The sequence below is a fragment of the Lonchura striata genome, chromosome 3 (genome assembly GCF_050655825.1).
Source record: "Lonchura striata isolate lonStrDom1 chromosome 3, ASM5065582v1, whole genome shotgun sequence".
NCBI lineage: Eukaryota > Metazoa > Chordata > Aves > Passeriformes > Estrildidae > Lonchura > Lonchura striata.
In genome coordinates this window covers 112,460,337-112,482,043 of record NC_140705.1, presented here as the reverse complement: position 1 = coordinate 112,482,043, position 21,707 = coordinate 112,460,337, and the positions used below count along the sequence as shown (strand labels likewise).

The 21,707-nt window shown below is 40.0% G+C and overlaps 1 protein-coding gene across 3 annotated transcripts in view; it reads right to left on the bottom strand.

Moving 5' to 3' along the window:
- The window catches only part of LOC146768063 (uncharacterized), a 518,279-nt gene that overhangs the window by 123,685 nt on the left and 372,887 nt on the right, over positions 1-21,707 (bottom strand). For 2 of the 3 annotated variants that reach the window (XM_085577230.1, XM_085577229.1), the window contains one exon: positions 7,392-21,707. This exon is cut by the window's right edge and continues 18,796 nt beyond it. The exons of the other annotated variant lie outside the window; for it this stretch is intronic. The gene's annotated coding sequence lies outside the window, so the exon portion shown is untranslated. Of the gene's footprint in view, positions 1-7,391 lie in introns of those variants that run through there. 3 annotated transcript variants of the gene reach the window in all.

Below are 21,707 nucleotides of genomic sequence, written 5' to 3'. Positions count from 1 at the left end.
TAAATGAAGACCCAGCCTTGGATTTTTCAAAACCAGGTGTCCAATTTTTTTTTTTTTTTTTTTTTTTGTGGGACTTTGCCAACATTGAGATATTTAATGTTTGCCAGCTGCCAGTCTCAGTTTGGAAAGCATAGCTTCCTCACTCAGTGATGCAACTCCATAGGCATAGCAAATTATGTACATGTTTGGCAAGCAGCTTTGAAAAAAAAAAAAAAAAGAAAGAAAGAAAAAAAATGTATTCTATGCCAAGAAATGTGAACACTTGCAGAAATACAGTAGTTTATCAGAAGAAAACGTTTTCCCCTCCTGCTCCCCTTCCAAGGATTTAGCTGGGGAATGTTCACCTGAGCAATTTAAACTCTCAACATTCCAGAGGTAAAGGGGAGGGGGGAAGGAAAAAAAGCACATTATTCTGCACGGTGATTCTGCACTGTGGCTTCTCCCAGCACACAGAGCACCACTGCTCACCAACAGGGTAAATAACCCAAGCCTTGAGGAAGCAAAATCTGCTCAGAGGGTGCAGGCTCACTGCTGCTGTCCTTAGAATGAAGGATATTCCAAGTTGGAGGCTTCCTTCGTTACCAGTGCTTGGCTACCCCCTGCTGGGCTCCCACGGCTTCTGTACCATCAGGCAGCCAGGGAAAAGCATCCCAAAAAACCACCGGGTTCCACTCTGGGGGAAGCTTCCTAAAGCAAACCAGGCTGGGAGGCTTTGCTGCTGCTCAGCACCGAAAAACGACACAGTCTGGTCAGCTGGGATTACAGGCATGGCTGGTTGGTGTACTGCAAGTCTCTATTTTTCATATTATATGTGGGTTTATCATGGACTTCCCACAAATTCTAAATGAGAACGCATTTGAGGAATGAATGGTACGACACATGAATATCCAGAAAACTAAATATTTTCCCAATAAATATAGAAATCTAAAGCAGAAAATTTCCTTTCTAATTCTGTGCAAGTTGGATGAGCACATCTGAAACACTTTCCTCATCTCGCTATAAAAGCATTCCTCAAATACAATTCAGAACAGAAATTCCCAGTACAAACCTCTTATTTATGTATTTTGTGGATAAATTTAAAGAGGAAAATGTGCTGCATGACATGTTCAAACAACTAATAGTTCCTGTAAACCAAAAATATATTAAAACACAGAAAAATGAAACGAAAAAGATTAGTTGTTTTAAGCTATAACACAGCTGTATGCAACTAAATCCAGAAACATGTGAAATTAAATTGGATTTTCGGGCAGGGGGTGGGGTAGTGTGCAATGGGGTTAAGTTTACTAGTAATTCAAATCCTTTTTTCCAAGTTGCAAGATGTTGTTACTGACACTTTTATTTTTCTTTCATTCTGTTTATTTTTGTGAACAAGGCAGAAAAGAAATTGTTATTTGAACCATATTAACAGAGGCTGCATGTGCTGGCTTAGGGCTCTTGCTTAGCCAGTTACTGCTTCTACATAGCAAAAGGGTAAAATAAAAGTCAAATATCCTTTCAAACATTTATTAGCGTCACATAAATAGCCAAATTCTATACAACAACAGATTAATGATAGGCTGAATTAGTCTCTAACCTCTTTGATTTCTAAATGCTGGTAAGACACTGTCCCCCTTGTTCCTTTATCTAAATAAAGCATGTGTAGCAAACAAATATTTCCCTTGTGTTGCCACAGGAAAAGGGAAGAAGTTTTCATGAAACAGAGTTGTAAAGGGATCATGTTACTGAACTAGAGGCACATCTCTCCTCTAAACTGTTGTCCTTTATGCTGCCTGTCCTCTGCAAGGAGAGGAATGGCAGCAGCAGCCTTGGAGGTGGGAGGGGAAGGCAGAATACTGAGCCTGTCTGTTTGCCAGCAGGAGCCATCAGCTGAAGGGGATGGGTTAGAATCCATATTCTCAAAATCTAGACAACTAATCTATTCTTTTTCCCCCTCCTATATTTAGATTCTGGTTTGCTCTCACGACACCTTTTCAAAGGTTCACTCCTGAAAGGACAGAAGTGCAAAAAAAAAAATAGTATTTCAAAGCTCCAGGCCAACGAGGAATGGAGGGATCCAATCCTTCAGCTGCCACTATTGACAGAAGGCCTCTGCTTTACTCAAAATGGCTTTGTGTCTGCTGTGGATCTGTTCACAATTTATTTGAAAGCAGAAGGCACTTATTTAAAACCAGAGCCAGAACGTATCACTAATCTGACAAGTATTCCACACAGCTCCAGCCCAAGCTTTCTCTCTGTTGTTCAGCAGTGGCCATGCATTGCTAGAAAATGAACAGGGCATGGGAATCATTCAGCAAGGTGTCTAGAGTGAAAGTGGATGGAAGGATATGTCTGTTTTCCCCAGACTGAGGGCCAGGCTGAAGAAAAGGATGATCATCCCCACTCCATCCCATCCTGCAGTCCTGGCTCCTAAAATTTTCTGTGTGCCATGGGGTGCCACCACAGCTCACCTCTGAGCTTTTCCTGACAGTTCCTTCATCTCATCCCAATAGAAAGCTAGGGGTGGACTGGGATGCACATCCAGAGCTCAAAGCTCTGGATTTGACAACATTTGAAGCTGTCAAAGTTTATCTCAAATATTCCTTAGACCTGCATCCAGCCTTTGCTTTCAGTGTATGCCCTCATCTTTATCACATCACCTTGTCTTCACCTCTGCATTCCTCTTCTGGCTCTCCCACCTTTCCTGCACTAGCCTGGGTGTCTTGTACCATCTTTCTGCCATGGCTTTTAATGGCCCAGCCCTGTATTACCAAGACTCCACATCGGGCTAAATATCATTTTCTCATAGGCTCAAATTGCAGAGATCTTTCCTGGAGCTACACAAAGTCTAACTGATGCCATCTCTAACGTTAGTTACCCTTCTGCTAGTCTGCTAGTAGTGTTTCCCCTCAGCTTCTCTCCTAGATCGTTTGCAGACATCTTTTTCTGGAAGGTGCTAAAATGTTCTTGGATTTGTCAGGCACTGCCTAGCCACTCCACTCACATTCACAATCCAGGCACCTAGATCCTCTGATGGAATCCCAGCATGGCTCTGTGTGGCATTCCTGTGTGAAAACTGTGAGATGAATTTTCTTGCAGCCTTCCTTGTGATAAGTAAAGCATGCTAGGCAACTTGGGAGAAACTGGAGAATTCCAGATATTACTCCTGCAGAGGAAGGATATGAAAGACTTGTGGAATAGATGGGAAATCAGGAAAGAGAGAGAGAGGAGCTAATACAAAAACTGTCTACTTTGGATAAATCAGTAGTCTTGATTATTTTAGATCCAAAATATTTCAGTTCAAACACTGTGAATGATCCAAGCTATAGCATCGGTAAATTTACATTTGCAGATCACATCTCTAAACATGAAGAATATTCTCCAAGGGAAATCACTGCTTTTCTTATGCTCCCAACTAACATGTCCCACTGCAAATTACAATAGGTATAACCACAGTTCCCAGCAAAATCAATGACTTGTGGTGACATGATTCATTTCTGGTTTCAACATCTGGCTGGAATTTTACGCATACGAAGTCTGTGATTTGTACAAACAGTTACTTTAGAGAAACAAAAATCTTTGCAATTCACCATGTCATAACCAAACCATCTGTCCAGCAGGCCACTATGGGATCATGCAGATAGAACAGAAGGCAGAAGGTGGCCCATTTTGTCCAGTATGTTTAGTTGAAAATATCTGCTTTGGTCTTCATCATCGATAGCAGGAGTTTATTCACATTACATTGTTAAGTTCACTAGAGAGCAAAGGTTTTCTCCTGCCAGCTGAATTATATCCATACCTTAACTGTGAAAATTGTAAGCAAAAAAGCCTAGCTACTGAAGGCCTGTCTACCCTACAAAACAAAGGAAATCAAGGCAGCTGAATACAGGAGTTAGTATTTTATATGCAAAACAGTATGCTGCATGTACAAGCGTTACAAATAACATTCCTTCATTTCTCAAAAAACCTGGAAGCATTGGATATATGAAATTGCCATGGGTTTTTTAGCCCAAGAGAAGGAAAATCCCAGAATATGTATGTTCAAGTCAAATCAAAAGCATTTACATCCTATCACAAGTTCAGTTTCTTATATGACTGTGAGTAACTCAGTGTACATATGGCACTCTTGCCAGAACAAATTAATGTTGAAAGCTGAGACATGAGAGACACCTTCCTTAGCCAAGTTGTGACTATCCTTGCCTAGAGCACACAGTACCTGGCATTTAAAAGGGTCTGCCCCACAGAATGAGCTTTCCTGGATTCTGTCGTGTTCCCAGAGAAAATAAAAAGATGAATGGGCAGCAACATAAACATAAGCCCTGCTGAGAAGAAAGCATTTTAGATAACTTGTACTATGTCATTCTGGTACCCCTCACTTGGCAAAACACAGGCTTAAAACATATTGTGTTAAGATAAGAGTTTGTCCTCAGTTTTAGCATAATCAAATAAACACAGAAAGCAGGGTGACCTTAATTAAAAGGTCATTTACATTGTATGCCCTGCCCTTAAAGCAGGATGAGCTGCACCATGTTATTTTTGACAGATATTTGTACAAGCTGCTCTTCAAAATCTTCATTATAGGTTCAGCAGTTTGCTCAATTTGTTAACACCACAAAGCTGTGCCTGCACTCCATGAAGTGTTCCACCACATGATGGCTTGGAAAAGATTCCAAAGGTCTTAGAGGCTAGTAAAACAGAAAGATAGGAAAGGTCAGACTGTGTCCTCGTTGGGCAAAATGAGAGACTATTTGTTATTTAATAATTATGTTAGAAAAGCAAGCAAAGCCCCAGGGGGGAGCTCTGTGCTCTGCTGTCCAGAGCTCTGCCCAGCGACAGCATCCCAGGTAATAAGCACACCCAAGTGAAGAGCCATTCATCCAAGGTGATACAGAAACAGCCCCTATTGTCACTCCACAGACTCTTCAACACCCACAGCAAAGTTTATCAGCAATCTGTATAATAAAAACCTGCACCTGCAGTTCAGTGAGCAGCCCAGAGCACAGGGGAGCAGCCCGTGCTGCCTGGCTTTGCAGCTCGGGCAGCAACAAAACTCAGGCAGCTTGCAATCTGGAGAAAGAGTTTAACTTCATACACATTTGTAAATTTAAGAGATCCTTTAATATGCCGTGTAGTTTTACTTTTTTTTCTTCCTTCTTCACTGAACAGATTCAGAGGGTATAAAATCTCAAGGATTTTTCTGAGATGCTGGTGATGCCGAGCCAGAAAAAGACCCTTTATTTTTACTGCTATGGTGACACTGGGCTTACCAGAGGAAAAACTTATGTCACATGCAAAAATCAGGAATTCCTCTTTTTTCCCTGATGCCTACCAGCACACTGGCTGGCACATGAGCAAACCCGCCAGGAGCGATGTGTTGTCCGATGTAATTTCCATCTTCCAAAATGACTTAGTCTGACTTTTCATGCCACTCACAATTTATTTCATGATGTGCACAGAGGTTTCCACCAGCAGCACCCCTCTCTAAGGCACTATAGCTAGTGCTGAGAAAGGCTGCAGCTCACCATGTACTGAGGCCTGGCTGTAGAGCATCAGCAGCTGGGTGAGATGGTGTTTTCAAAGGGCTGTCTGTCCTTCAGGACACAGAGAGATTCTGCATTGGCAAGAACACTGCCAAGCAGAGCAGGCAGCATTACCAACTGCACAACACATTTTTTATACACAGCCTGAAAATACTTTATTTTCTTTTTTTTCCTCCTTTTTTAAACTTAGACTCCTGCAACCAGCTTTCCTATGACATAATAACAGGGGAGTACACTTTAACTTACTCTTTTTTCATAAAGCAGATGTCTTTTCTTGTGAGAATTGGCATATTTTTACCCTTAGAATGATCTCTGCTTTTATATGCCTAATTAAATTTTAGCGGTCCCTTGCTTAAATAAAGATTTATTAGCTCTTAAAATAGTAGCATAATTCTTCCACCTACACACTATCCTTTAACATATTTACAAGCAGACTGGCTTATCCACTACAACAACAACAAAAAAAATTAAATAAAAAGGGATTATTTAATGCTGTTACGTTATTGGTGTCAATTACTATGCTTCACAATGGAGCTTTCTGAAGATACTGCTCTTTAACCCTGGAGCTGTAAGAACACTTGAAGAAAGAGAAGCTGTCAGTCTTAGAGATCAAGTACTCCAAAAACTCAAATAACAGAGGCAATCAGCAAATTTCAGCCCCATGTTCGGACTCTGCCATAGCTGTGATATGAGCTGACACATTGTCAGTCGGAGGAATCCAGGGAATTATTTTAAGGAGCTGAAATTTGCATCATCAGAAGCCCCTGCTTATACATTACTTCTCATTTCTCTTTGTGAACGAGAAAGACAAAACCTGTACATAACACTTTTGCACGCATAAATTTATATATAGTGACAGAAAGACAAATAGTAACATAGTAAAGCACTGTGTTTGCCAAACTATTGGAAATAATTTCTTTATAGTTCTGGGGCTTGGGTTTTTTAAAAAGCTCATTTATTCTCCAGGGTTAGAAGATTAGTAGTTTGTTGGTCTTTCATTAGTTTTACTTTATTACAGTCCTGCTTGCTAAAATATTTACATCACAGGGAATATCCTTTTCACTGAGCTGTAAAACCTCACCTCTCTACCCTGCACACTGACATCTTTGCACCTTGTAAACACCACTGCTACAAGCAATTGTGTTCCATGTGTTTGTCAGATTGCATCAGGAATGCTGAATTTCATCTTCCTGCTATAATTTTAATATTGCTCACAAAACCTAAAGCTTTTGGTGATTTCAAATATATTTTAAGTGCAAGAGATGACTCACTCATTTAATTTCACTCTTTTATGCCAGATTCTTTTCCAGAAGTCACAAAAAGAAGGTCACTCAAAAACATTCAATATACGAATGTCATACAGCTGGCCTCACAAATAAATCAGCATACAAAATCCCTTCTTACTGAAATTTGTCACAGTAAACATCAGAAGCTGTAAAATGAAACTAAAACGAAACTGCCTCACTGTACAATTGGTGTGCGTGTGTGCCCAACCATACACAGGCACACACACCCCATCCACAGCTTTGTACTTTTCCATAGATGTGCTATATGTTCAAAGAGCAACTTGCTACAGCCAAGATGCCATCAAAACCTGGAGAAGACATGAGTGGAAAAGACTGGAAAACTTTGGTTTAATAGTAACAGTGCTGTGATATCAGGATGTATTGTTCCTTTACCTTGCAATCTTAATTTCAGCCAGCAGCTGCTGACAGTACCTCTGTTTTTTATGCATGTAGGTGAAGGTCTGTACAATTTGTTAGATGCATATATAAGATGATAATAAATATACACAAGCCAAGCCATGTGAAAACCTCTTTGCCCAACAGTGACATTGGAATCTACATTGGATGTAGATGTCCTCTACATCCAGGGCTGCTCTTCAGGCAGCCTTTGGATGATGCCTGGATAAGGAAAACCCTGCCTGATGAAGAAAAGAGCCACACACATATTTAAGACTAGGATTTATCACTGGGAGCCAAGCTGGCCACATCTACCTGGATTTGATACCATTTCTGGACTCCCTCTGGCACTAACTCCAGAAGGAATACTCTGGGGGCAGGAAAATCTAGTAAACATCATTACTGACAATCCTGAACAAGTTACTGTTTGGCTTGCTTGGAGAATGCAAAATCCCCAGCTGAGGAAGTATGTTACTGATCTGAAGATATTTGGGTATTTGAAGTGCTAAGACCCTCAGAGAGACTTACTCAAAAAAACAACAAATGAAGCAACTCTTGGATCACCAGTCCCGTGAGGAGGAATAAGAAGTCTTTAATTCTGTCTCAGTTCAACTTCTCTGTTTTTGAGGTACAGGTAACAGTATCTATTCAAGATGCATAAGTATGTAGCACATACATATGCTCTTTTCTTAAGCCATTATCTACAAACCCACAATTGAATGCTTAGACAAAAGAATCCTCTGAAATACTTGGTTCTATAAAGAATTATTCTCCTATATGATTATGGCTGCCAGACAGGACAATACTGTATTTCCAAGAATGGACAAAAATATAATGGTATCTCCCTAACAAGAGTTTAATCTTTTAATATCACTGCATATATTTAATTGTTGAAGACTGGATGTTTCAGATGCTAAGAACATGGAAACAGCAACAGTATTGAAGCAAACAGCAAGTATTTACATCATTAGTCTCTACAAAACACCACTCTAATGGAAGTCCTCTGCTACTTGATGACCTGGCTGGGATGCTCAAAGGAGCCACCCAATTCCAGAGAAATTCCGTAGGAATTTTTAATTGCTGTTAAAGTCTTTTTAATTGTTGTTTTTTAAAATAAGTTACTTAAGTAAGGGGAAGGTCGTGATTTTTAATGGCATCTCCTAGATTTTCATTGCTTCCATGCCTTTAGCACCATGACCCCCCAGCATTCATGCACATGCCACTGCTGGCATCTGCACATATCCCACTTCAGCTTGGCAGACACAACCACTGCTGCTGGCAGTGGGCATGGAAGCTTTAGAGCATTACAGGCTGGAGAAGGGAAAAACAAAACGGAGCACAGCACCACAAGCAGGCACCCAACAACCTCCAAAAGGGGAATCAAGTGTAGAACAAAGGAACCACAGGTGCAGCTGCTCCAGCTGGGTGTCTCCAGGAAGGGTGAAGTCCTTCCTCCAGCTTATCTGAACAGATAGAACAAGATCATAGTAGAACAAGACCATACCATGTTGGTATTAGATCATCTTAGCAGATGGGAGGAGAAGTGGCTGTTCATGAAACTCACGAAGCACTAGGGGGAAGGACTGGCAGGAGGTATAAGGGAAAAAAAGAAAAAAGAGGAATAAATGGAGGGGCCTGGAAGACAAGTCATAGTGGCTCTTGAGCATTACAGTCAATGCTGTTCCCAAGTTATGAGACTGTAGTCCTAAGCACACAAACATAACAGAAAGATATTGGTACATACACACACTCCACATTTCAGCTCAGTGGGGAAAATCAAAATTTTTTTCTCAATGTTCTTCCAACAGTCATTCTTGAGAATGAGAAGATATCTGAGCAGTTTTGCCAATTAACCATAACTAAAAATCAACTTCTGCTTCCGCCGAAATAAGTGAGGTCACAGAGGACACATTCAAAGGGGTAAGAAAGATGGACTGCAGGATGCAGCCCTTTTCCATCCGCCCATAAAAGCCCCCTGCATGTACTGATTTCTGTCTTCTTTATGAATTTAACAACAGAAATAATGATTGTGTTATTCAGATTCTGTCTAGAGGAATGAAATCCCCAAACTTTTATATCATCCCATTTAAAACACTCTTTTATTTGTGGCACAGTTTCTTGTGCAATGCACCGCAGAAGGAATCTAAAACCAATCCTCCAAATGCAGTAAAAGTCTAATGCAGCATCCTCAGGACACTCTCCCATTGGCTTGCAAAATTACATTGAATGACTTCTTGAAGAAGTGAAGAAGAAGGAGCTGCTGCTGGGACATTTAATCTATCAAAACACAAATAATTAATGGTTGAAAATACATTCTGTTTAATAATTGCTGTTCTTCATTAGTGTGAACCAAGGACACAGACTATCTGAGACAATAGCATCTGCACCCCATATTTCATTATCACCAAACTTCACATTTCACACAAAAGCATAGCTAGCAAAGCCTTACAGCTTTAATTAGTTTCTGCCATAGCTGTGAAGGTCAGCCAATTATTGTGTGTGAAATTTCAATATGAAGCGGCTGAATTGAAGACAGCATTGCAACATTGTGAAACTCTGCAATGCTGTAAATCTAGTGTGATAGAAGCTTTTTTTCAAAGAAAAAACACCCACAAAATAACATAAATTAATCATCAGGTATGCACAGCTTCAAGGCTTATTGGCTAATTTTACATGTGTTGGAGGGGGGGAGAAAGGTAATTTTTGTGAGCATATTATGCTTTGCTAGGTTTCTTCTTATCAGTGTCACCAACCATGACAAAACACTTAGTTGGGTCCTGTGACAAAACACAGGGATTTTGTGGGATTCAGAGACCTGCTGACAAAAGGAAACAATAGCATTGAGCAGATGAACTTCAGCCATCTAGAATGAGGGTCATGAGATATACAGCACGCCCTGAAAAACCAGGCCTTTCAAAAGTTACCTCATTTAGGCTCCAGCCTCATGGTTGTCTTTGGAAAATCTTGAGCCCAGTGTACATGTGTGTGGGTGTGTAAAAACATAGAGAAGAATTTGGATTCGAATGATACATAAATAATCTATGCCCCAGCTGGCACTGAGGAAGTAGTAAAGGATGCAAAAGGATGCACATACCTCTGACCCGAGATACAGCCTCTGTACACATGCCATTCTTGCCAAAAGCAAGTCTTTTATGCAGTGTATTGTACACTGGGATTACAGAAGTGCAGAAGGTATAGCCTGAACCCTGAATGCATTCAAGGCCAGCCTTACTCTCAAATCTGGACAGTGCATTAAAAAAAACCATCTTTTGCCTGTTTCTTGTTTTTTTGATAGATGAAAACGCCAAGTAAATTTTATCATTTTACATAGTGAACAGCGAGACCTTCAAAGATGCACTTGAAGCTATTTTTTTTTTTATTTGGGTACCACCAGATAACACACTGAAGTCAAATAATAATGATACAATGGTTCTATGCCTCTAGCTCCAGTGGGCTAACAAGACCTGTTCTTGATTATAAATTTACAAGTGAGATTGCTGGGTTTCAATGGGAGAAAAAAAATGAGGGCATGAAGTTTAGGGATTGGATTTCTTTTGTGTGTTGTTCCTATGTTTAAGCTCTTTTTTTTTAAATTAAATGATCCTGACAAAAAATATATGCAAACTCATTTTTAATCTAGCCTGGGACGGTATATGCAGCTCTAGTAAGCACCATAGTTTTATTCATGTGGAAATACCTGCATGTTCATATGTATATATGCACATCACAACCAATTCCCCCTTCCTGTGTCCCATTTTTTTTTTTCCTGCCATTGGGAGGACCAGGTAAAAGGTTGTGCAGAGCCTCTGCAGACAAAGCAAAACCAGCAAGGCAATTTTACTGCTCAGATTCTCTCCTGAATTCCTTCTTTCTTGGCACAAAACACATTTCAGGCTATAATGTGCCTCACAGAAGTTATTGCCAGAGATTTTTTTGTTCTTTCTTTAAAAAAAAAAAATAAAATGTATAACTAGCACTAGATGCTCAAGCATCAGCACATACATTCCTGGAGTTACCAAAATCCCCAGATTTTGGTTGCCAGAGAACTGTATCCTGGGCTGCACCAAAAGCAGCCTGGGCAGAAAGTCAAGGGAGGTGATTCTGCTCCTACCCAGAGTCCAGATCTGGAGACTGTCACCCTGATTCTTAAGATTTTCTAAAGCCTTCTGAGTTTACATTCTGTTAGAAAACTTTCCCACACATTTTCTATAAACAACATATTGTTTTGCATTCCTTCATGGGGGTGGAGAAACTTGATGTACTAGTGGTTTGTCCAATGTCTTTGGAGAGGTGGCCCATTCACTCTCCAATCCACTGTCACCTTTGGAAAAGTATAAAAGTTAGAGTCAAAAAATAAACCTTCTTCTTTACCTTGCAAATAGCAGTGGCTCGCGTTGTGCTTCCACGGGTCCCATAGCGACAGGAGACCCCAACAGAGGAAGGATGTGGACCTGCTGGAGGGAGCCAAGAGAAGGGTCATGAAGATGATTAGAAGGATGAAGCATCTGTGCTGTGAAGACAGCTGAGACACCTGTGATTGTTTTGCCTGGAGAGGAGAAGGCTGTAAGGAAACCTCACTATGGTTTCCCAGTACCTACATGGGCTCCAAGAGTGCTGGTGAAGGATTTTTGACAAGGGCATGGAGTGAGAGAACAAGGAGAAATGGCTTTGAACTGAAAGAGCTGGGTTAGATTAGATATTTGGAAGAAGAAATTCTTTACTGTGATGTTGGTGAGAGCTGTCACTGATTGCCCAGAAAAGTTGTGGTTTCCCCAAGCCTGGAAGTGTTCAAAGCCAGGTTGGATGGGACTCTGAGAAGCCTTGTATAGTGGAAAGTGTCCCTGCTCATGGCAGGGGAGTCAGAACTAGAGGATCTCCCTTCCAAACCATTCTATAATTCTGTAATCATAGATTATTTAGAATTAAAACCATCATCATGCATTTTTCCTGCCTCTCAAATAATCCCTTAACTAAACCCAGCTGATGGAGAGATTGTTAAGTAACTGACAATTTGTTTCCTGCTGCACCTTTTTCAACATCATCAAATAAATCTATGCATGGAAAAAAAAGTTAAAAAAAAAAGTTTAGTTTGCATTGACAGAACAGGACTGATGCCTTTTAACCAACAAACACTGAGCTGGCTAAAACAGATATCAAGGGTAAAATTTTAAAAAAATAAATATAAAGGAGATCCAGGTCAATTCTGCAAAAGAAAAACAAATAAAAGAAAAAGTGAGCACAGTCTTACATTTAAGACCCAGATGTTCAGCATGGTACCCTGAAAAGCTCTGCTCCAACTCCAAAATCTCAGTAGTGCTTCAAGGAGGTCTGGGAGTCTGAATTCCACTTCAGCTGAGGCCTAGAGCTCTCTGACACAGGGTACAGAATATTATTTAAGCTGACACACCCCCAGGGCCCTCTGCAGGTACATCAGTGTCTCTGTGTCAGCACTGCTAAACAAAAGCCTAAAATTAGCTGTGAATAGGTAGCTTCATGTTCCTTGGTTTCCCTTCCTATCTAATTAGGAACACATTAGCTTCCTTCTGTACAGTTAGCCCATACCAGGAAGGTATTTTCTTTTACTGTCCTTAGATAAGAGTGGTTAGCAGCATAAAACCCAATCTTGAATTTCTAGGTATTGCTTTTTTACTTCTAAACACCAAAGCAGTTAGTTGTGCCAGAAGTAAAATCGTATATTAGTCCCAGACATCTACCATCCACCACAATGTGAAACATTCACTGAAATCTAAAATAGCGAAAAAAAAGGAGGTTAAATAATTAACAGTAGCCCCTAATATGGTAAATAAATTATGTATGTGTATATATTTTTGTATGTGCATAAGATAACTCCATCTTGTGCATAAGATGCATTTTTTCTCTTAAAAGAAATCAGTGAAAGAAAATAATCTAAATATATTGTCATTGTTGAGCAACCCAATGCAGAATAGAAAAGGATCACGTGAGTAAAAATCAACTCCAGAACAGAAGTGAAAAAAGAACAAAACAGCCTGACCATGCACAACCAACACAGACTCACACTGAAGAAAACCAAATTATTATTAGTGAAACAGACTGAAACCTGTCTTAGGCAGTTCACCCAAGGGAGCAGCAAAGCTCAGTAGCTTGGCTGAGGGCATCTTTTACTAAAGGTCAGACAAAACTGCAAGAAAAACCTTGGGGATATCTTAAAGTTGTAAGACAGGGGATGCCTAATAGAGGTGGAGAGTTGAGCAGGTTTCACTATGTTTATTAAACACACACTAAAATATTGAATGTGATAACAGCTGCTGAATTAAATCAAACATGATCCAGATCATCATCAGACAACGTAAACAAACACTGGACACCCAGAGAGACACACAAAGCCTTTGTGGCAGTCCCAGCAATCAGACCCATCCCCAGAGACACGCCACTGGCCACAGCCCTGTCGCCCTGATTATTGAGATTTTCTGAAGCCTTCTGAGTTTACATTTTGTTGGAAAACTTTCTCACATAATTTTTTGTAAATAACATATTGTTTTGCATTCCTTCATAGGTGTGGAGAAACTTGATGTACTAGTGCTTTGTCCATTGTCTTGGGAGAGGTGGCACATTCACTCTCCAATCCACTGTCACCTTTGGAAAAGTATAAAAGTTGGGTTAAAGAATAAACTTCCTTCTTCTTTACCTTACAAATAGCAGTAGCTCATGTTATACTTTCACGTGTCCTGTGGCAGCACAGCCCCCCGAGCCCTGCCTGGGTGTCGTGGGGACAGGCAGGCTCTCTGTGAGAGCAGCTCTCCCATGCTCACTCACCCAGCCTGGCTCTGCTCCAGCAGCAACACTTCCCTGCAACAGGGTCTCCACTCAGCCCAAAACCACCAGGGACAAGATCTCTTCCAGTCAGCCTTGCCAGCAGCAGCTGCTCCCAAGCAAAGAGTCTCTCTCTGGAGAAAACGCTCTCTCAATGCCAGCCATGCTACAAGAACTGTGGCTCCTAACATCAGTCTCCTTTCAAGAAGAAATACTGGGAAAATCCTCACAGCCAGTCTCTTTCCAATGGGAGCAGTTCACATGTTGATCCAATGAATAATTTCAAGCTGGAAGATAAAATATTTAAAGCGAAAAAAAGGCACAAGGTCTTCAGATGCTCATGGGTTTTAAGCCAGCCCTCAAAGCTCACAAGCTCACTACCATTTGCCAAGCAGGATCAACACAGAGAATATGTTTAAAAGAAACATGAACAATTGCACCACCAAATCAACAGGGACTTCAAAATTCAGCAAGAATAGGAGCGAGTGGAGCTGCTGAAATGCCAAGGTCAGTAACTGCAAGCAGAAGTCCACCATGGTGCCATGATCTAATGTATGATTCAACTGAAAGCTATAGCACACAAGGAAAAAACACGGGATTGTCATGTTGGACAAAGCTCTCCATCAGGGAGCCAATACAAAAATCTACAGTGCTTAAGCAAAGGAATCCCTCTGGTGAACAGGAAGGACACAGCACTGTCCTTGCTGTCCTAAATTTCCTCCCTAACCTGTTTCTCAGAGCACAGGTTATGTTCCAAAGCCTAAAGGTCTGTTTGCCCTCAGAGTTGTTTTTATCTCCATCTAATATGATCATGCACAGAGATGTCTACCTCACCTGAAATGAGAACTGTGAAATATGTGGAATTTCCACCAGGTTACGTATCCATTGCCTATGAAGTGATTCTCTTAATCCATTACAACTGACTCTCCTTTAATTTCCAGAAATAACTTCTGATTCCTGTTTTTGTGGAAGAGTTAACAGGAATGCTAAACTCATCTTTTTTTATACCATTCTACAAAACCAAGCAGAGTTGCAGTGTTTCTGTGAAGAGGATATATGCAATCCAAAGTTCCTCACTCTTGCTGTGGGCTAAGGGCGTGTACACAGGCAATTGCTTTTGGATCAGCTGATGTTCAATAACTTTTTAACACTCACACCATTGAGCTTCTCACATTCAGAAAAACCCATTACAAAACTTACAGTAATGCTTCTTGCTGATCAAAAATTTTTCAGAAATCCAAATTAGTTCCCAAGCGGATTTTTTCTAGCCATATTAAATTTGCAGAAAATATGACAACTAGAGCCTGTGCTACTTTTTGTTTTCTGGTATAATAGATCCCTCCAGCACTTTCTTCCCAGTGGTTCAGCCTGTCTACTTTAAGATCCTTCACAACTCTTATGCATGTATATTCAGATTGTTTATCATCATGACATCATCTGGTAGCAACATTTCTTTTATTGACAAGTCAATCAATCAATGGTTCATCTCTACTAGCTGAAAACTGGTATTTGCTCAAGATGTTTCAAGTGAAGATAGAAGAAGCAAAATCATTTGACTTCTCTGCAATGTCCTTAACATAACTGTATGGCAGGTTTTCTCCTTCACAGGTACATTGAGGTTTTGAGTTTATTGCTGTTTGTGCTTATCAGATCAGATTTCCCACCATTTCTTTCCTGCAGTTTGGTTTCTCTTAGACCAGTTCAGTTTTCAGAAGGATGGTTGTCTGCTGTGAGTCACTTCTTCAGCTTAAATTTTTAAACAGGCATGCAAGATTTCATACAGTGTGCTTTGAAATAGCTCAAGTTTGACTAAAGCTTTTCAAACTCTTCCTCCTGAGATGTCACTTAGAGCAGCTTTCCCAAATGTTGAAAGTATCATCGTGCTGTGCTGGCCTCTTCCACCCTTCACCTCCTGCTCACCCCCCCATAAGCCCACACCTAGGGGCAAAGCTCCACGGTGCAGTCTGGGCAAGAAAGGTGTACGTGTATGGCTGGGGCTCCTCATGTTACATCATTCCCATTGAAGGGAAAAAAAAAAAAAAAAAACAGAAAAAAGAAGAAAAAGGAAATTCTGTTTCTGATCCTTGTTTTTGTGAAGATACAATCAGAAATATGATCCAAGAGCGCTGACTGAATGCTGTCTGCTCATGCCTTGAAATGTCTGGCAGCATGAGTTGTCACATGGTTTTTACTCATTTTTACAGTCTTTCTCCTTTGATCTAGTAACAATAGACAATGGGATGCATCAAATATATTCCAAGCTCATTCCAGGCCCTCAGTCATAATACAACAAGGATTTTGATTCTTAATTCTTTTTAACAACTTACAACTTTTTCTATGGTATACTGTCAACACCCTGTCTGTCTGCCTAATCTGGACCTTTTTGGATGGCTGGACCAGAAACATGGGAAGCTATTTTTCCTACCCTGCTTCCAGTCTCTAGCAGTGCCACTGTATTTTATCTGGGCTGCGTTCCTACAGCTAGACTTCAGCCTAAAATCCCTGGGCAAATATGCTGTGCATGCTTCAGCATTTTGCTCAACATGCCTGCCCTGTAAAGCAGTGCACCAATGTCTCAGTGGCAGTTTTACACAAGTCCACAAGGAAAGCCATGTCTGAGAAGAGAATAGCCCTAATGGAATGACCTTTACTGGGACTTGACACCTGCTACCTTCTAAGCTTCTTATCCACACAGCTTAATCCACCTGGAGGCTCTTTTTCTTGATGGAAGGTGATAAAAAAGCTGTTAGATTGCAAGCTCTGTCTTAGATTCAAAGCATGCAGGCTCCTTGATATTCTGAAGCTTAGGGCACACAGAGGGGAAAAATATTTCTTAGTTCAGGTGAAATTCTCAAGTTGCTTATTAGGAATGAACCCTGGTCTGAGAAACACTTTATTGGTATGAAAGTAAAGAAAAGGCTTCCTGATAGTAAGAAGGGGCCCAGTTCCACAGTACTACAGACAAGATAATGTAATAGTGATCATAAAACTTTCCTCAGCAGAAAAAAAAAAAAGAAAAAAAGTAGCCAAACTCTAGAAATTTACAATCCACATAGGATCTAGCAGATTGCATTCTGGACACCTTAAAGGTGAATGCTCTAAAACATGTATCAATCTACAGTGATGAAAACCTGTCCCCCTCTGATTATAAATAATTCCCTCTTTCTTTGAGACAGCCAAGGTCTAAATCAAAAAGTTCTGTCTGTGTGATTTTTAGCATGATAGAAAAGGGGGAAAAACAGAGTAAAAGCCAGGCCCCATTGCAGCACAGCTGTTGGGAGAAGCCAGTACACAAAACCTCAGAATTAGAACAGAAGAGGAATTATTTGGCAGCTAGATTTTAGAACTTAAAGAGTAAAAAGAAAAAGAAAAATAAAACAGGAAACAAACAAAACATCCAAGCCATCCCTCCAAAGAAATGACCTAAACAGATGATCTTCCTGAACAGAAATGTTCTATCACTAACTGCTCAAACTGTAGAGGCAGCACAAGTGAGAGCTGCAGAATGAAAATGCAGTGGTGGCTGGGAGCTGAACTCACGTTCTTCAGGTCACTACTTCACACTCTTCTCCCACTGTGCCAAACACCATCTCCCTCTGGGAAGCATCCTTGGAGCTCATCTTCCCTCCTCCCTGAGCCAAGGTGCATCAGAGCCACCAGCTCTGACCTTATACAACCTGGAAAAGGAAATTGTGCAAACGCATTGTTGCACACCATGAGAGAAAGCTGGAATAAGCTCTCTTCAGCTGAAAGCTTTTCCTAGCAGAAGTTGCAATTTCATGCTCCCCTGAGCACTGTTTCTAGGATTTTTATTTTCTCGGCAGGCTAATGTTGACAGTCTTCCATCATCCTGGAATCTTCACACACTTTGTCCTTCTGCAGTTGGCCCAGGTGACTAACTTACTGATTTAAAGGGTTGGACTCAAAAAAAGTTCAGTATGGAAAATTTATATGGAGATCACTGTTTAATAAATACCGCAAACCAGAAGGAAGCTCTTTTTTCTAATTGTGTTTGTTTCTTTTAAGGTGGCTGACACATCTACTGATGGCTTTAGGCACTTAGATCCAAGGTTGGTTGCCTGTGAGATCAGGGTTTGTGTTTGCTACACCCCACCTGTGTCATAAACTCCAGCTCTAAATGCAGCAGTAGCTAGCCTTTATCTGATGGGTTTTATAATATAGGCCATTTATATGAAGTGAGTGGAACATTGATCCTCCTGTTCAAGTTTCCTGAGATTATTCAGTATTAGCATTGCTGAGATTAGTCACACCGTGGCTGCTGTTCATGTAGATTGTTTGATACAGAATATTTCCCACTACACACAAAGCAGCTCTGTAGGAAAAACCAATTCAATCAATTTGAGCAGCCCTTCTTGTGCTACATTGGTATATTATGTATTGGACAGATAAAGTTGTGATTCTATCTAATATATTCTTTGGCTGGTTTGACTGATGTACTGAATGAATGGAGATACCTAATGCTATCCAGTCCTGCTGCTGAAAGATAATGGCATCATTATTTGAAAACAGACCAAAAAAGGGAATGGAGGTTTAACCTCTGCTTCCCACATCTGTAGTAAAGATGGACAGTGCAGTGTGGGAAGGAAGAAAATCAGGCAGAGGAGACTTGTGACAGCAAACTAAAGAAAAGTGGAAACTGAGGATGATGAAAAGCTGATGCAATGCCAGCAGCTGCAGAAATTGAGGTGTGCCAGCCTCATTTTCAAGAGGTATTCTGCAAACAGCAAAACACTTTTAGAAAAGCAAACTATCTGAGCCTCAGGCTTTTTTATCCTTTTCCCAATTTTGATAATTATTGGTTGGGATGGTAGAAGCACCTATACCCCTGAGAGGGCCACCACACCCCTGTAGCTGTTTCCATCAACTGGCACAGGTGGGCACTTGCAGATTCTGTAGGAGCCACTCTCTAATGACACTGCTCCACAACTCTAGGCCTGTCAGATTTTAAAAATAGAAAGGAAACAAATATTAGGGATTAAAAAAAAATGATTTATCTTCTGTTCTAAATCTGTAAACAAGTAGTTATTTTTTTGAAGGTTTAGGCTGACTTTCTAACAGTGGAGATGCACAGAACATTTGAGAGCACATCAGCTTTTACATAAAACACTTTGGAGCCAGGAAGGGAGGCAAGAAATTCTCTCCTATGTTGTATTATAAGAGAAACACCAAAAGGAAATCAGAATTATTATAGAAAAGGGACAGACACAGCAGAGAATGGAAGTGCAGCAAAACCAAATGGTTAAGGTTAGTCTGTCAAAAAAGGAAAAGTCTGAGAAATAGAAGACAGTGTCATAAGACCAGAGAATAATGGTGTCATCAAGTGCCATGTTTTGTTAAATCTTGCATACAAATTCCTTTGATTTCTTCAGTCTCTCAGTAGCCTTGTGTTTGCTCTTCCTGGTGGGTTACAATAGTGTGAGATTTACTGAGGACACGCCTCAATCTGGAAGCAGCACCATTTTATAGCACTTCAACTACAACTGGCATTGCAGTTTTACTCAATTTATTATGATCAACTTACCTCTGGACAGCTTTGCTAGTAATGTGCTGTAGTTACTCTTTGGGTCTAGTGCTGATGCTAGATTAAAAATTAAAAATCTAATTTCCTATACCAAAACACTCCCATTCAGTAAAAGCAAGCAGTAGTCCATCTAAGGAATGCACATGTATGGAAAGAACCAATACATTGTGTTTGTAGAATTTTTCATAGCAGTATGATCATGCAGTTTTCAGATTAAACAGATACTTCTGCAATTGGGACTGCAGATAGGCAGAAAAGGTGGGTAATTTTTTTCTCATCTTATATAATTACTTTTTAATGAACCTCCCCAAGGTCTTTTACATAGATATTTTTCTCAGTTTTAAATATTTTTTTTAATTGACTTTTTAAAAAAATTAATTAGAATTAACCTTCTCATATGATTCTATTTATTTTTACACTTTGTCTCTATGCTAATTTTGGTGTGTTTAATTAGATCTATGTCCCACAGTGCTCACCTTCAGAAGTACTTAAACTATTACATCATCTCAGCTGTTTTTCCTATATAAATTTTCTACACGTAGAAAACTTCAAGTGAAACCACTCGGTTTTATTTCTTAATCACACTATGACATGATGATATTATCAAGTTCTATGAATGAGCCACCATAGATACATTAAATTTAATGGGATTTTGGCTTTTGTTCTTGTTCTTTGAGATGGGTTTTTTGTTTGTTTTTGGTTTTTTTTTGTTGTTGTTGTTTTTGTTTTAGTTTCTCCACCCTGTACAAGAACATAACCTTTAGTAAGATAGGAACTAGAAGCCAGATCGTCCACTAGGAGCCATCATCAGCTGTTGCTTCTAAGGGTGCTTCAGATGACCTCCAAAGTAATTTTTTCTGAAGGAAATTATCCTACCTTTCTATTAACTTAATGAAAAAATCTCACTTGAGCCTTGTTGAATCAGGGCATTCTTCTCTCAGCCCCCTTTGCCAACAGAGACACCAAGTCAGGAAATTTTAGGCCAGGAGATTCATGTCACTGAACCTCAGGCATTTACCTGAGATGGCCAAATTAAGAGCCCAGTTCTATGTGTCATTACCAGTAGGAGTTTCAGAATAACACCGTGACTCATGTAAACTCCAGACCTATCAATAGGGAGCAAGGGATAATTATAATTTAACTCAGCAGAGTGTTTAAAGCAGAGCAATGGACTTGGAATACAGTTGCTCCCCATAGAGAGTATACAAGGAAGAATTAAAGGCATTTTCTGCACTTCTGCCACCACAGCATATCTACTTTTTTTGACTTTCCACATACACTCTTTTTTTCATGTTTATCATCAACATTAATGCCTCAAGAATTAGAGTAACTGTGATACTTGGAGTGGTTCCTACAGTATCACAGATGGAGTCAGTATGTTTCCAGATTGTTGTCTGATGTCCATAAATTCATAATAATATTTTAAACAGCTCAGCATTTTATTTTTTTTTATCCTTGTAGAAAACTGTGACCTGCTAGATTAATATTGTATGTCTGATGCTGTTTCTCAGATGTCAAATCCTTCAACAGATGAACTTGCAGCTGAAGTTTCAGGGAAGAATAACAAAATAACCTGAAATCTGCTGTTGCCTACAAGAACAGTGAAAATATTATCATTTCATTACAATTTCCTTCCAAGCAAATTCTCAAAATTAATCTGAAAAAAATGGCAAATATTTTCCAACCTTTACAATAAATGAAGGTATCTGGATTTTAACATACACCCACTTTCTAGGAAATACAACAGGAGGATGTAAGCTGAACGTTGCCCTCAGTGAGTTTCACAGATTGTAAGAGTTTTTTACCTTGAGTAATACCAGGCAAATTTTTCTGAATTTATTTGTATTAATAATTTGACTTATCACCATAAAACACCATCAACAGACCCTGCATCTGCCTGATACTGACATTAAGGAGGAAGAGAAACATGTTCTAAAAGACTGAAGCCTGATCTGAACTGAGCTGTCCACTGCAGAGAGAAATCTCTACTGGAGATCCCTCTCCACAACAGGCATGAATTCCAATTCAGTCCCCAGGAGGTTTCCAACAGCAAACCCTGGACAATTTTCTAAGCAAATTTTGCTTTATTAAGAAAACTTAAAATCCAGACTAAAATGAATGTAATGTGCAAGAGTTTCTTTCATGGCTAGGCACCTCCAATTTTAAAGAGCTTGT